Source organism: Dipodomys merriami, unplaced genomic scaffold, assembly GCF_024711535.1.
Source record: "Dipodomys merriami isolate MVZ:Mamm:240054 unplaced genomic scaffold, mDipMer1.0.p SCAF_7, whole genome shotgun sequence".
In the NCBI taxonomy this organism is placed as follows: domain Eukaryota; kingdom Metazoa; phylum Chordata; class Mammalia; order Rodentia; family Heteromyidae; genus Dipodomys; species Dipodomys merriami.
The window spans coordinates 62,080,601-62,095,167 of NW_027206290.1; the positions used below are offsets into that span (position 1 = coordinate 62,080,601).

General features: G+C 39.0%; 1 protein-coding gene across 2 annotated transcripts in view; it reads right to left on the minus strand.

Annotated features, from left to right (window-relative positions):
• Window positions 1–14,214, minus strand: part of Snap25 (synaptosome associated protein 25) — an 80,005-nt gene extending 65,791 nt beyond the window's left edge. Inside the window, exon 1 of one of the 2 annotated variants that reach the window (XM_070006748.1) lies at window positions 14,065–14,214. The gene's annotated coding sequence lies outside the window, so the exon portion shown is untranslated. The remainder of the gene's footprint in view (window positions 1–14,064) is intronic. The other variant, XM_070006747.1, reaches the window with a different exon arrangement.
• Window positions 14,215–14,567: the final 353 nt, after the last annotated feature.

Consider the following 14,567-nt stretch of genomic DNA (forward strand, 5'->3'; position numbering starts at 1 on the left):
TCAGCCAGTTTACCAGCAGACCAAAGAACCAACTGATTAACCCAAGAACAATAAAGAATGAGTGGCTTAAGCCACTGTGTTTTGGGAGTGCTTTGTTATACAACAAAAACTGCTTCACAGTCTCCTGGTTATTACTGGCCCTTGGGTAACATGTGGGTCTTCTCCTCCCTCTTGTTGGCTGATTTCCTGCACTTCACCACTGAGAAGTGTGCAGGATTGCTTAAGCATCAATGTTATACCACAAGAAATCTCAGCTATCTTTTTATCAACCTTATAATTGATGCAGAATTTTTACATATTGTACATTCTCATGATCACTTTGAGATTAATCAGCAGGCATCTCATGAACCATTGCTACTCAATGCTTTACTTAAAAATAAACATCTTACTGTATCATAAATTAAAAAGTATCTTGACAGTTGTACTTCAGTATAATTAGTTTCCCATGTAATCATATATATTTTCTTTTTTACATCAAAACATAGAATTCCAGAAAGGAATATACCCCACTGCCAGAAGGGTCTTGGGAAAAGCAAACAGCTATGACACCTTGAATTATATTCAAATAAAAATTGGCAGTATATTTAGCGGCTTACTTTCCCAACATTGTCTTTCAAATATTGATGTAACATGAGAAGATATCTAACCATTTCTAATTGCAGAATACTATTGAATCATGAAGAATCACATAATTTTGGTAAGAAATGAAAGCAAATTCAAGTGCCTATAGGACTGAAAATATAATGAAATATATAGGCCAGAGCAGCCATGTAGCAATAGTGATGTTAAGTTCTGTAGAAAATTAGAGCCTAAATACTCTGTCATAAGGCATTTAGGGTAATGATTTTGCAATTCCAGTGTTGACCACATAAAATAAGTTTGTCTATAGTACAGAGCCTATAGAAGAAAATATTTTCTGGATCCAGAGTAAAGGTAGTGGCCAGCTGTGGTGGATGAGGCAGAAAGATTAAAACATAAGTTTAGATTAAATTAAAAGTAAAAAAGTAAAATTGGATATCTGGTCAACCTTCATACCTGAGCAGCCTCTGCTATAAAATAAGTAGGTGATCTTTTCCAGGGTAGTCAAATTTCTTATGCCCTAGTTTCCAATCTGCACTGTGGTCATAGTTTTTTTTACTCCTCCTTTACAGAGATGCCATGAAGTTACAAAATGAAATCATAGGTAGGGAAACTGCTTGGAAAGATGACAATTATATCTAGCCCACTGCAGAGTGAGTTGATACAGTTTGTTTGTAAGAGGCCTGATAAAATCTAAGATTGCTAATATGATTCTTTAAAGTCATTAGTCTGTGAAATCCACCCCCCCCATCAACAATAATTTAGAAGACATTTTCTACTTCACTATAAGATCAACTCTGATTTACTGGGTCGAACTTTTCATAGAATTAAGAGGATAGAGCACATAAAAGAGCCACTCATGTGAATCTCAAAGCCATGAGGTAGAGGACAAATTTCCAGTTTAATAATACATAAACAACTTTACTTGGGAAACCAAAGTGGAAAATAGCTCATGCAAGTAAAAGGTAAAGAAAAAAACCTAGACTCCCAGAATACTAGAGGACATGTAATAGATTTTAAATTTGAATCTTAGTTTGCTACTACAGAGGAATGACCTTGTAGCCTATGAGTATCTTTGCATCCAATTTTCCTTCATCTGTGGTTCATGTACCTTCTTACACCTGGCTATCCATAAGATGATAATTCTTTTGTTGTTCTTGGTGGTAGTCGTGGGGCTTGAACTCTGGGCCTGGGCACTGTCTCTCAGCTCTTCAGCTCAAGGTGAGTTCTCTACCACTTGAGCACAGCACCATTTCTAGTTTTATAGTGGTTTATTGGAGATAAGAGTCTCACGGACTTCCTTGCCGGGCTGGCTTTGAACCTCGCTCATCAGATCTTAGCCTCCTGAGTAGCTAGGATTACAGGCATGAGCCACCAGCACCCAGCAAGATGATAATTCTTAAAGTTTACCATCTTACTGGGCCAGAGATAAATCAGGTTTTCACTGACATCTTGGTGATTGAAGAAACAAGTTTTAGTCAGTGAATTTAGAAGCAGAAATTGTTTCCCTTTCTCTCCACCTCTTTCCTTCCCCTCACCATATCCAAGGAAATCTGTGACTGGGTTAAACATTGTGGTTAGCTAGTTCTCACTGGGCGATGTATGCCTTCATGAAACCTCCATGGAGCATCTAAGTAGCTGCAGAAGGAATATTAACCATGAATCAGGCATAATGGGAAATTCATTAGCTACTTTAATTTTCTCTGTGAGATTCCTAGGTTTGGTTCTAATCCATGAGTCCTTCAGACTATAGAGGTCATAATTGTTCTAGATCATTAACATATCTGGGCACATAGTATGTTACAGCATGAAGCAAAATGAACCAAGGAAAGATTTGGAGCAAAGGACCACAGTCACATCTCCCTTTGGCTACCATGTGCTATTTGAATTTCACAAAATTACTTTCTCTCACTGCACTTGAAGCAATAGGGTCTCTGCTTGAAAAAAATGAAAGAGAAAGAAGATGATGGGAAAGCAAATGTATATGATTCAGACCAATTGCTGAAAAATGATGGAATAAAGTACTGGAGTTCTGCTGAATGTGTGGAATAAGGAGAAAACAAAAATCATTGAGCTCATGGATGATTTGGTCTCTGCCTAAATGCCACTCCTCAGAGAATCCTTCTAATGCAACTATTTCTAAGTCATTATTAGACCACACAATGTCACCACTTTCCCTCCTCTTCCTACATTATTTTATTCAGAGTGTTGTCTGTTATTTTCTACTCAAAAGTAAGCTGCATGAGAACAAGGATTTGTCTTCTTTGTTCCTTTGTTTATTTCCATTGCTGAAAACAGTGCCTGGTATACAGCAAAGGTACAATTAATATTTGATGAATCAATTTTCATATGGAAGGAATATCCTGCAGAACCAGAAAGATACAAAAGAACATTAACCCTTATCAACTGATTTATGAGGGAAACATTACATTTAGCACCTCAGAATCTTTGGCAAGATCTTGTGCAAACAGTATCTTCTCTGAGACAACTATGGAAAAATCTCACTGACCACCCAGGAGGTCTCTAGAAAAATTAAAATATGAAACTAGCTATAGTAGATAGAAGTATAATAACTAATACATAATTTATGACCAAAAGACAGCATGTATTTCAAAACATTTTGCCAGCAAGCTCTTCTGTGCTGCAAAGACTCTGAGGTCACTGCTACATAAAGGGTTTCTTTTGGCAGCCTTTTTCAATACTGAAGGGCAGCTATTCTGTGGATACAGTTTTGGAGAATCTATCTATCTATCTATCTATCTATCTATCTATCTATCTATCTATCTATCTATCTATCTATCTGTCTGTCTGTCTGTCTGTCTGTCTGTCTGTCTGTCTGTCTGTCTGTCTGTCTGTCTGTCTGTCTATCTATCTATCTATCTACAGCCTTTGCAGATTCTATACTAATAGGTAGAAGGATAATGGTTTGGTAGTGTGGTGATATAAGAATATTGTACTTAGTCTGGCTTGTGAATGTGTTTGCCTCTCTTTGCCTGTATATTTTGTGCACATACAGAAACCCTTGCACATATGTGATGTAAAGAGCCTGCCCTCCTTCCTCAGTCTTGCAACAAAAATGATCACAAACTTATCACAGAGCTAAAAATCTTATCACAAAAAAATTATCACAAAGCTCAACAAAGCCAACATATGCTTTCAGAAATGGTTCACTAAATAGCTTGCAGCAAGTTTTGTTTTCATAAACTAAAGAATAGCAAGGACATTTTTGTATCATTTCTTTGAAATTTTGCAGGACTTTGAAATCCAATGTATTAAGCAAAAAGGGAGACAGTATTTAGTTTAAAAAAACAGCATTTTTGAGTATACAAACATTATCCTGAGAATCATGAGGCCATTCTCAAAACAGAGATGGTAATCAAAAATCAAATGAAATACTGTTGACACACTTTTCCCAATTTATCAGGTATTCTATTTGAGCTATACACCAATATGATATTAAGGCATTTTGTTTCTCTAAGAAAACAACAAAATAAAGAGAAAAGGAAGCATTTGGGCCTCATATAACCTTCAGTCAAGAAGATGGAAAATCTGCTACAGCAAATGTCACATGAGGGATGGTGATCTCTTCCACTCTCTCAGTGGTGGAAGTAGCAGTACTGAACAAGCATTAACTCTTTTAGGTCACATGATAGTCTCTGGACATAGTCATGGCTGCTGTTGATTTCTTTTTATGTCTATGAAAACTGAAACTGAAGTTGGGCAAGTTGTCCAAGGTATCAACTAAGGTGATAGAGTTGGCCTGTAGTCCTCTGGCCTTCTGTCCAGTGCTCAAAAAACTGACCTATACATTTACCATGTGTCATTTCAACCCAGAGGTCTGACCTACATTGACAGCATGTTTTCTGAAGGAGAATTTCAAAGATTAGTGTATAACTCCTGAGGAAAAAAATTATGAGATCCTGGAGAAAAACCTGTAGTTAGAAGGACAAGTGTTCCAAACTCTGTAAATGTTGCCGTGGAGATTATATGTCTCAAAGGATAAGATGTTCCAAGGGTCCAGTGTGGAATATAGTAGATCTATCAATGAGTTGGGTTTTTTTTGTCATAAAGTAGTAACTTTCTTCATTTCTGGAAGAAGTAGACTAGTTTTAGACTTGTTTTATGAAAGGGAATGGGAAACAGAAAAACAAAATTGACTTCTCAGTTACTGCTGTCTTTCCCCTAAGGATAAATGGTACTGATTTTCCACATCATGCTAAGATTTATTTCCTAATTCCTAAGCAAGAAAACACAGGCTCTTCAAAAGGAAAAGGTAAAAGACATTTTCCAGAAAGCCAAGCCAACATGGAAATACTAGGTGAATTTGAATAGAGCAAGTATGATACCCTGAAGACAAGAGCTGGTCAAAACCACAAATCTACATCTGTGATGATTCTATGAGCAGTAATATAAAAAAATCCTTTCATTTTGATAAATTTTAAAGAACTTTAAATTTTAAAGAACTTTATATTGTATGTGTATTAAACAGCTTGGCTTTCTATGCGAAGCTGATTTAGTCACTTTCCGGTGATGGCTTTTAATCTCTTGAGTATATACTACATTTAGCAACACTTTTGTAGAGAATCTCTGATCCTTCATCAGTATTTTAACCCCTGACTCACAGGTGATAAACTAACAGGTTAGAACCATAAAATATTTGCTGTTTTTTGCAGCTAGTTGGGGGAACCAAAGTACTTTGTTGGGATATAATTTTAATCCAACATTTGGGGTGAATTTACTTACAAGGCTACCAGGCAATTCCTCCATTGTTATTAGAATAGCTGATCAATAAAAGGCAGAATTACTTACAGTGGTAGAATTCTTTTCTCTGCCAAGGGGTAGCTGGTATTCCCAGTCACTCATTCACTTCCTACCTACCTGGTGCATTGACAGCCTCTGTTATAGGTACTGAGGGTTCAAAGATGGCTAAGGGATTATCTTTGTTCTCAAAGACTTTCATCTTCTACTAAGGGAGAGAAATGTACAAGTAAATAATTATACAGCAATGTGATAAGTCTTAAAAGGGATGACAGAACATTTTAATTGCTTATAAGGCAGATAAATTACAAAAAGTAAGTATTGAGGGATTAATGCATGCTTCTTGATTCTGATTCTCTGAACCATGTTCAGTGATTGGGAGTTTTCAGAGTAACTTAGGAGATTAGTTTGAGAATTATCAAATGATAAAGAATGTTCTCCTTGTCACCCTATTCTTCATTGCTCCATGAGTTTCAGAGTTGGGAAATTGTTTTCTGGTCAGGAGTTGTCATGTTTCTTGAAGATTCACCCTTTCTCTTTTTGAGTACTAGGAAATGATTTATATAGGAGAAATCTCAGTAGATTGGGATATTTGTCTATAGGAATGTACTTAAAAGACATTTTGTGACATCCTAAAGGCAAATTTACACAAAGGTTTATATTTATTTAATTAGTTTCTGGATGGCCAAGGCTGAGTACTGATGACACAATAGAATTAACTGTATATATAAGGATAGCAAGCCAACTTTTTTAAATTGAGGTAATGTTTTAGAACCTGAAAAGGATCCTGTCAAAATCTATCTTCTAAAACAATAAGATCCCCAAGTGTATTCAACATAACATACTTAGGGCAGAACCATGTCTATTTTATTTACTACTATGTCTTTAGAGTCAGTACAACACTTTCCTCGTAGATGTAAGCTGATCAATAAAGTTGCTGAAAGAATGAATGAATGAATGAAGAGCACCTTTACAGCATGATTATGTTTGAAGACTACATGGGCAGTCATCTTGAAAATGGAAAAAAAAAGAAGGTTGTACTCAGCAAGCAAATCCTCTAACAAAAATTAAGAACATATTTTGATTTTTAGTAAAAATTTCCTAGTGAAGTTATAATGGATTTCCCTTTTTAAAGAATGCAACAGGACTACTGTATATTTGTTCTTCCCAGCACACACACTAGCATTTCTTTCCCTCTACTGTCTGTTTTTCAACTCACAGTATGATTTAGCTCCAGCTAGCTATCAGACCAGCCTCCACTCACTGCAGGGAAATTTTTAAAAATTTCTGCTGTTTTGCAATTTTTCAGTCATTATTCCTTGAAGCTAGACAAAGGGTGACCCTAAAGGAAATCAAAGAAGAAAAATTTTTTTTTTTTTTAAAAAGGAGCTCTACAACTTAGCCTGAGACTCTATGGAAAGGGAAACTCTGATTAGGTTGCAGCCTGAGTTCTTAAAGCTCAACTGAGAATTCTCTAAATACAAACAAGGCAGGAATGCAGGGATGACCTCTGGCCTCAGGGGGGCACCTAAGAGGCTATCATTTTCTTCCAAGTTGTTACCTGTAAGGGACAGAAACCACGAATTCAAACCTGCAGGCTTAGAAAACTATCTGCCAAGGCTCAAAAAAAAAAAAAGTCTTTAAAATCTGTAACTAGTGTCATTTGGATAAAGCAAGGAATGAGAAAGTTGAGACCAAGTGGTCATTTTGTAGAACTTATCACTTTAGAGGAAAATACCTTGCTCTTGGAAGTATAAAAATGGACCACCTGGAATCTTTTCGGGCTCCCTCCATAAAGAGCCTATTTTACTACTTTCCTTTCCCTTTTAATTTAGGACTTTGTGCTTGCTAGGCAGGTCCACTACCATTTGAGCCATGCCATCAGCCCTTTTTGCTCAGGATATTTCTTGAGATAGGGTCTCCCATTTAGATTCAGGCCAGACTGGACCACAATCCCCCTATTTAGACTTCTTACATAACTAGGATAACATGTGTATGCCAACATGCTTAGTTTTTAATTGGTGGAGAAGGGGTGTTATGAATCTTAGTCCTAAACCTTGATCCTTCTGATATCTACCTTCTAAGGAGCTAGGATTACAAGCAGAAGCCAATGTGCTGAGCAGACAAGTGGTCTTCATTTAAGACATGAGAATTCGACATTTTGGCGTGATATAAACATTAGGCCAGTCACAACAATAACAACAAAAGGAGCCCATACATTTTTTATGACCAAAGAGCAAACCATAAGCTCATACAGCTGGCATTCACTATCAAGCCTGAGCATCATAATTTACTTTGAGCTTCTCTACAATGAAAATGACTGTTAAACACTTAAAAGGAAATACTAATCCTTAAACAGGATTTTTCTGCATCTCTTTTTGGGGATACTGATTTTCCTCTTAGCAATCAGGTAATAGCTGCTGAGGTTAATGCTTGTGAGTCAGCAATAAGAGAATCAATTAAGGTCTCTTCTGTTACAGAACACTTTACATTGCTGGAAAGATACTGAAATCTGCAATCAGTTATAATAATCTTATGTAATTCTGGGCGATATGAGTTTCCCTCCCTCTCCCCCACCATTGCTGCCTCTTGTGATAGGGATTGAGCGTAGGGTCTTAAAAACGAGCATTTTCCATTGTAGTATACCCACCAGCCCCGTATGATTAGTTTTTGAGCTGGCTGATGGTGTCACATGATCCAGGTCTTGCAGAGGGTTATTTTTTAAGTACTTATCAGCTCACATATTCTATGACAACATTTGTTTTCTCTTTTAAATAGCAGAAAAAGAGAGAGGAATGAGGAAACAGCAGTTAAATAAATTGCTTTAACTCAGGCATAGATGCTGAACAGCTAGAAAGAAATTCAAAAGCAGGCAATTTGGATGAAATGTTTAGCCAGGTAATAGGACATAGTCTTAGGCAGGTCTATAGGACATAGCTCTGATGAGGAAGGATAAGTAAGACTCAAAGCAGTGATTATTTAGAATAGGGCTTTGAAGGAAAAGCCAGAGTTTCTTGTGTAACCAGAAAAGCTTGAGAAAGACAATGTCAATGCAATTTTGGGAGGGGTCAAGAGAGGAAAATTGTTCATGAAAGAAGTAAGGGATAGCTTAATCTTAGCATGGGAGGGTGGATTGGTAATTGAAGCATTATTAACGCGTCCACAGAGACCTTCAGTTATTAGACACAGACACATTACTGGAAGATTTTCAGCCTGGATTTGATCAGTTTCTGAATGGTAGAGATATTGACTAACATCAGTCTCCTTCTGTCAGTCTGCAGATGAGGAAACAGTGTAAGAGGACTTGACTGCCTTGTAGCTTGTTTAAAGACTCTATTTCTAAAATGAGAGATTATGAGGATGCTCACAGCCAGCAGTATCCTCACCATCATGCTTTGCTATTCAGATAAAGAGGAAAGGGCATCGTAAACAATTGCATACATCCTCTATGCCTTATTTGACCATTAAGGAAAAAAGATGTGCATAATGCAAGAAGTAGCATAGTATACAGTTAGTAGCTTAGTCTCTGAAACCAAACTGACTTCATTTAGGTCCTGGCTCTGCTTTGTGACAAATTGCTGAACTTGTCATGGCTCTGCCTCAGTTTCCTCATCTACAAAATGGGAATAATAATAGCAACTAAACTATGAGGTTGTTAGAAGCATTCAGTGAGCTAGTATACATTAAAATATTTAGAATGAATGGCAGATTTTTTTTTCTGATTACACACTGCTTTGGGCATCCATGTCATTCTAAAAAAGATCTGTTCACACGACTCATGGTTTACATTGTTTACACATCAGAAACTGGATTTTTAGACTGAATAAGTTACAGGAGATTTTTGTGAAGAAAGTTACATAAGCAAAGAAACAAGCATTATTGTTAGGAAACAAAAGCAATTTTGAGGATTTCACATTGTTATTGAGGCTCTCTGCAGTCTCTTTTTATAAGACAAATTTATTTTCATTTAATTTTTCCTGAACTTTTTCTCCACTCACCACACCTTCTTCCTCAGTGCTATGACTCATGTGTTCCTTTCCTCTTACACGAAGAAGGCCCTGTGGGCTCAGATTAATGACCACCAGCCCAACCTCATCTTAAAGCATCAAATGCAACTACCTTCAAATTTCCCCTAGGAAGTCAGTATGGAAGCAAAAAATAAGATCCTATGATTTTTTTCCTGCTAGTTTTTGAGGATAATTAAAATAGGATGGCCTTTCAAAAACTTCAGAGCTACACTCAAACAGTCACACAATCCTTGTCTGTTACCTGCCATTTCTCCCTCTACATCAGATTGTTGGCTATTTTGCTTCAATAGTTCTGTCAACACTTGGAATTTTGAAGCTCTGTTGAGAGGCTACAGCAAGCAGATGGTTAAAAGTGAAATATGTATAGTTCAGGCTTCAAACTAGCCCTGAGCGGAGGGTAACAAACAAGAATTAGCAAGGTCAATAGAAACTTAACATGTTGCCCACCTTACTTTACCTCAGCTTTACAAAGCATCTTTATACTCCTCCCCCATTTTTAGTCATTGGGAACTAGTTGTATCTGTCAACAGCCAGGATGCTCAGAAGAACTGACATCTTTTTTCACTCATCCAGTCAATGTACTTGACTATGCAAAATTCTCAGAGGGTGCACGAGAGAGTTCTGCTTTGTGTTTGTTAGGAAAATGTACCTTCTGAGACCTCTCATCTGATTCCTGACCTGCTTTTTAATCTCTCTGGCAGGTGCTCATCTCAAATAATTTGTTCTAGTCAATAATGGAAAATTGAAACTCAAAATTAGCTTCTGAACATGGCTTACCTTTCTATTATCCTGAAGAGTGATGTTCAAATATGTTTAAATACAGACTGATTTTTTAAAAATAATTCTCTATGATACAAATACATGTCCTTTTTTCTAAGACCACAAATCCAAGAGGCAAATGCCAATTTCTGAATATTAACAAGGACCTTGTTATATATTCTAATATCAGTTTCTGCTCATAAACTTTAGAGAATATTATAACAAATTCCAGACATGGCATTTCATGCCTTCCATAAAATCTCCAACTCTCCATTTTAGCAAATTCTCGACACAAGCTCCCCACCCCATTCAAACAACCAGACCATTTCAAGATTTGCTGAGCAAGGATAGCCTGGGTTAGTCTAACCTGAAGTTTTGCTTATATGTGATAAAACTTTTGATCAGCATATTTTTCTCAACCTCTCTAAAATCGTCAAAAGCCAGCTCAAGTTCTACCTCCAATAAGATCATTTTAGTTTCATATTGTCCTTTTTTTGGAAATATGTTCTTTATTGGTGGTCACATTCACTTCAAAATTGAGTAGATAGGCCTTGTAATTTTTCTTTTACTGCCTTATCATATTGTCGTTCTGTGATTATTTATTAAGCTTTGTTGTTTATTGTTCTATTCAGATTGTTCAACTTACTAAGATAAAAGACCTTGTAACCATGAAACTTTATAGCCCTTGAGTGGTTCACTTATATATCTGCTGCTTACCAATTGACCAGTCCTGCTGACAAGGGATGACTTTGCAGAAATGCATCCAGCACTGAGGCTGCAAACATGAATTCTCCTATCTTTCTAGAATGGCAAACCAGTCACAGAATATAAAAAGCATTATTCATAATACATTATCTGAAAGGCAGATTTGTGTGTTTTTCTCCACATCTCCTCTTTTAATCTTTATCTCAGTTCTATGAATGCTCAAAACCTACATCCTCTGCTGAAGGCCAGCAACTGCGCAGCTAATAGGTATCACTGGAAGAAACGCCAATCATTCAGTTGATAACCCTCATCCTTCAGAGTTAACATCTAGAGTTTAGGAATACCTTTTCAAAAGGTAATTAGGGGGAATTTTCATTACATGAGTGCATGTTTAACAAAGCAAAAACAAAATTGTGGGTTATTGTGAGACGTTACTACTGAGAGGCTATGAAGATTTAAAATTGTATCATAACTTTGAATATTGAGATGGTCATGCAGGAAAGACCAAGGAACAAACAGGTAGGTACCACAAGAGGGTCTGCATGAATGGTTCATCTTTACATCTATTTACTTCTGCCTCTGCACTGCGTCGCCCTGGAATTTTTAAATTCCAACTTAAAATGGAAAAAAAAACAATCACTTGCTTTATTTTCCCTGAAGCTTGTCAAGGCATAAGAATTAGATTCATGCTCCAATTATGGTTTTTTTCCCTCTCAGTAAGCTATTGGAGAATTTGCTCTATAGTTATCCACTCTGCCTCTGCCTCCCAGCTCTGTGCCCTTTACCAGCTTCACTGCAGTCCTCTACCTCCCCACCCCCAGTCTTCCACTAGAAACCAGACTAGCAGTAATTACTGATGTCCAAGCCCATAATTCCGATAGCATTGGGCTTTTCATTTGATGCAACTATGAAGAAAGCTATTTGGACATGAAGTTCAAGCATTTAAAAAGATTCCTGCCCCTATTTTCTTACCCCCCCTTTCTTCAATCACTAATGCAGAGTCATTTATGTTTTTTCCCCTGAAGACTGCAGAGTTATAAACTTCTTCCATGCAGTTGCATACTCAAATTTCCACATAAATAGTGTTACATCTATGCATAATAACAGATTAACATATATGTACATCAAAACCCATGGTCATCCATTAAAAAACACTGGGAATTAAGTAGTTTGGAATTAAATCATCTTTGTATGTGAACAAGGAATTTTAGTACCTCCAATAGATAGATAACTGCAGCTATGACTAATTAAGCACAGTTCAAGATCTTATATTTTGAGTCCTTCGAGGGGATCCAAATAGAGTTCTTTTAATACGTTTTAAATATCCTCACATAAGATGCTGTTACTGTTGTTTGCCCAGTGCCCCAATAGTACAATCTTCTGGTCATCTCATGGTAATTTTTTAAAATGTGTGTTAGAAAAGGGATATATAATCCTATAGAGATTTTTTTTTGCTCACTCGGAGGCTCCAAGTCTTGGAGAAGAAAATAGTTAACATACTTATCACCACCTGCACAAAATCCCGCAGTGCTGTACCAGAAACTGCAGTAGATCTGCAGGTCAGAATCCAGTTTCAGCCTATACTAGTTCTTTTACCCGCATTACCCTGAAGGACACATTTGGAGGGAAGACCAGTCTAAATGTTGTCAAACATCAAAAGCTTTCAATATTTCCTACCCAAGGTCCATAGAAAATACTTCCACTAACTCCAGAATTATGACCCAGAGAGGTACATACGACACTACTGATTCTGCATTCTTACTCAGATGTAGATTTCTGTGGCTGTGTCTATGTGTCCATGCATATCATCCCAGAAAGAAGAGGGATTCATCATTAAAGTTGATTCTGCCTAGCTGACCTAGTCAAATCCCAGATTTTTTTTGAATCGTGTAGAAACAGGGAGATCTGTAACTTCTACAGACAGTGTTGGCATTTTGATATGCACCTCATCCATGCCCATGGAAGGTCTATAGACAATTTACTCTGTGCCAAAAACAAAAACAAACAACAACCTGCTATCACGCTGGAAAAATACACTCCTACTTATTTTTTAATGTTCATTTCTTGCCTAAAATAAAGAGCAGAGGGCAACCCAGATTTCCACAAGTAGAATGGTTTTTCTCCTTCTTGAAGCTATGCAGGAGGTGAGAAAGGGAGCGAGCAATTATCTCTAAATAAGTCTTTGTGGACAGGATTTATTTATTATTTTTGTAACCTACTTTGCGTACTCTGTCAAGCAGTCTCTTTAAGACCCAGGGTCTCAGACAGAGAATGTGGCTTCCAGCACCTTGGGCAAGGTATTATTCTCTGCGGCAGGTGCAGGTTGCAGGGCAGAAGGGCAGCAGAACCGCTGTCCGCGGTGCTGAAAGGACAAGCGTACCGACTTGCTCCCGCGCGTCGCTGTCCAGGGTGCTGAGTGCGGACAGCCTCCGTCTCCCTCCACCCCCACCCCCACCCCCTACCCGGGGGCTGGGGGGGGGGGTGACGAGCCCATGGCCCTCCGCAGAGCCCTCCCACCCCGCACCCCCCATCCCCCGCTCCCGCCAGCCTGCAGATGACGAAGAGCGGGCGGCATAAATCAAGTCCTTGGGGGCATGGAGGCGGCTGTCGCTGCCTGCCGCAGCCCAGCTAGCCCGGGGCGGGAACTCCCTGGCTCATCCTGTCGCCTCCCCAGCGCCCACACCCTGACTTCTCCTTAATTCTTCCTTGGCTAATAGCGCCCTAAAGACAGCCGTAGTAATAATAAGGGTAAAAGCAACAAGAAGGTTTCTCCTTTTTATTTTCTTTCTGTTTAATAATAATAATAAAAGCCCAACAACCTAAACATCTCCGAAAACTGCACTGCAAGATGGAAGAGGAGAGAGAGAGAGAGAGAGAGAGAGAGAGAGAGAGAGAGAGAGAGAGAGAGAGAGAGAGGGTCCCACTACTGTTTCAAAAGAGTAAGTTATTATTCCGCACATCGCCTGGCTTTTCCTCCCCACTGCTTCCATCTGCAACGTCTCCCCTTGGGCGCTTTCCCCCAGCAGATCACCTTGCAAACACTTTTATAAAGCCCCAGGCGCGAGTCTACCCCGGCGTGCACACACGGAGTACCGCACCCTAAGTGCACGGAGACTTGTATTCGCTCAAGCTTACTTGATGTGCCAGCTGGGGGGTGGTGTGGAGAGGGGGGGTCCCTTTCTGGGTATGCGGCCACCCAGAGCCAGAACCACGATGTGGGGAGGGGGTTCCTTACCTTGCTTCTCTCCCGAGGGTGATGTTGGCTGGGTCTCTCTGCAGATCGCAAGAGTGGAGGAGCCTCGGAGCCGGGAGGGAAGGCAAGACAGCGCCTGACCTCCCCGAGGTTTGTCTTCAATGCAACGTGAGCTCTGCCCTCATCAAAGATGGCCGTCCCTTTTGACGTCAGCAGCTTTTAATAGCCGTCTCCTCGAGGGGCGGGGAGGAAGTGTGCTGGGGGAGGGAGGAGGGAGGGTACTGGGTGGGAAGGGGGGGGCGGGGGCGGGAGGGGAGGAGCCGGGAGGTTGCAGAGCCGCTTGACTCAGCTCCCCGTGCGCTTTACTGCAAACCTCTGTTTTTTGGTCTTTTATAAACACTGAATGGGGGTGATTCTTACGACTCCATTTTAACTGGGTCTTGGGTGAACAGCTTTCTTACGACTGTTTGCCTGATGGCCTTTGCTTTGTGTGTGTGTGTGTGTGTGTGTGTGTGTGTGTGTGTGTGTGTGTGTAAATGCATAGA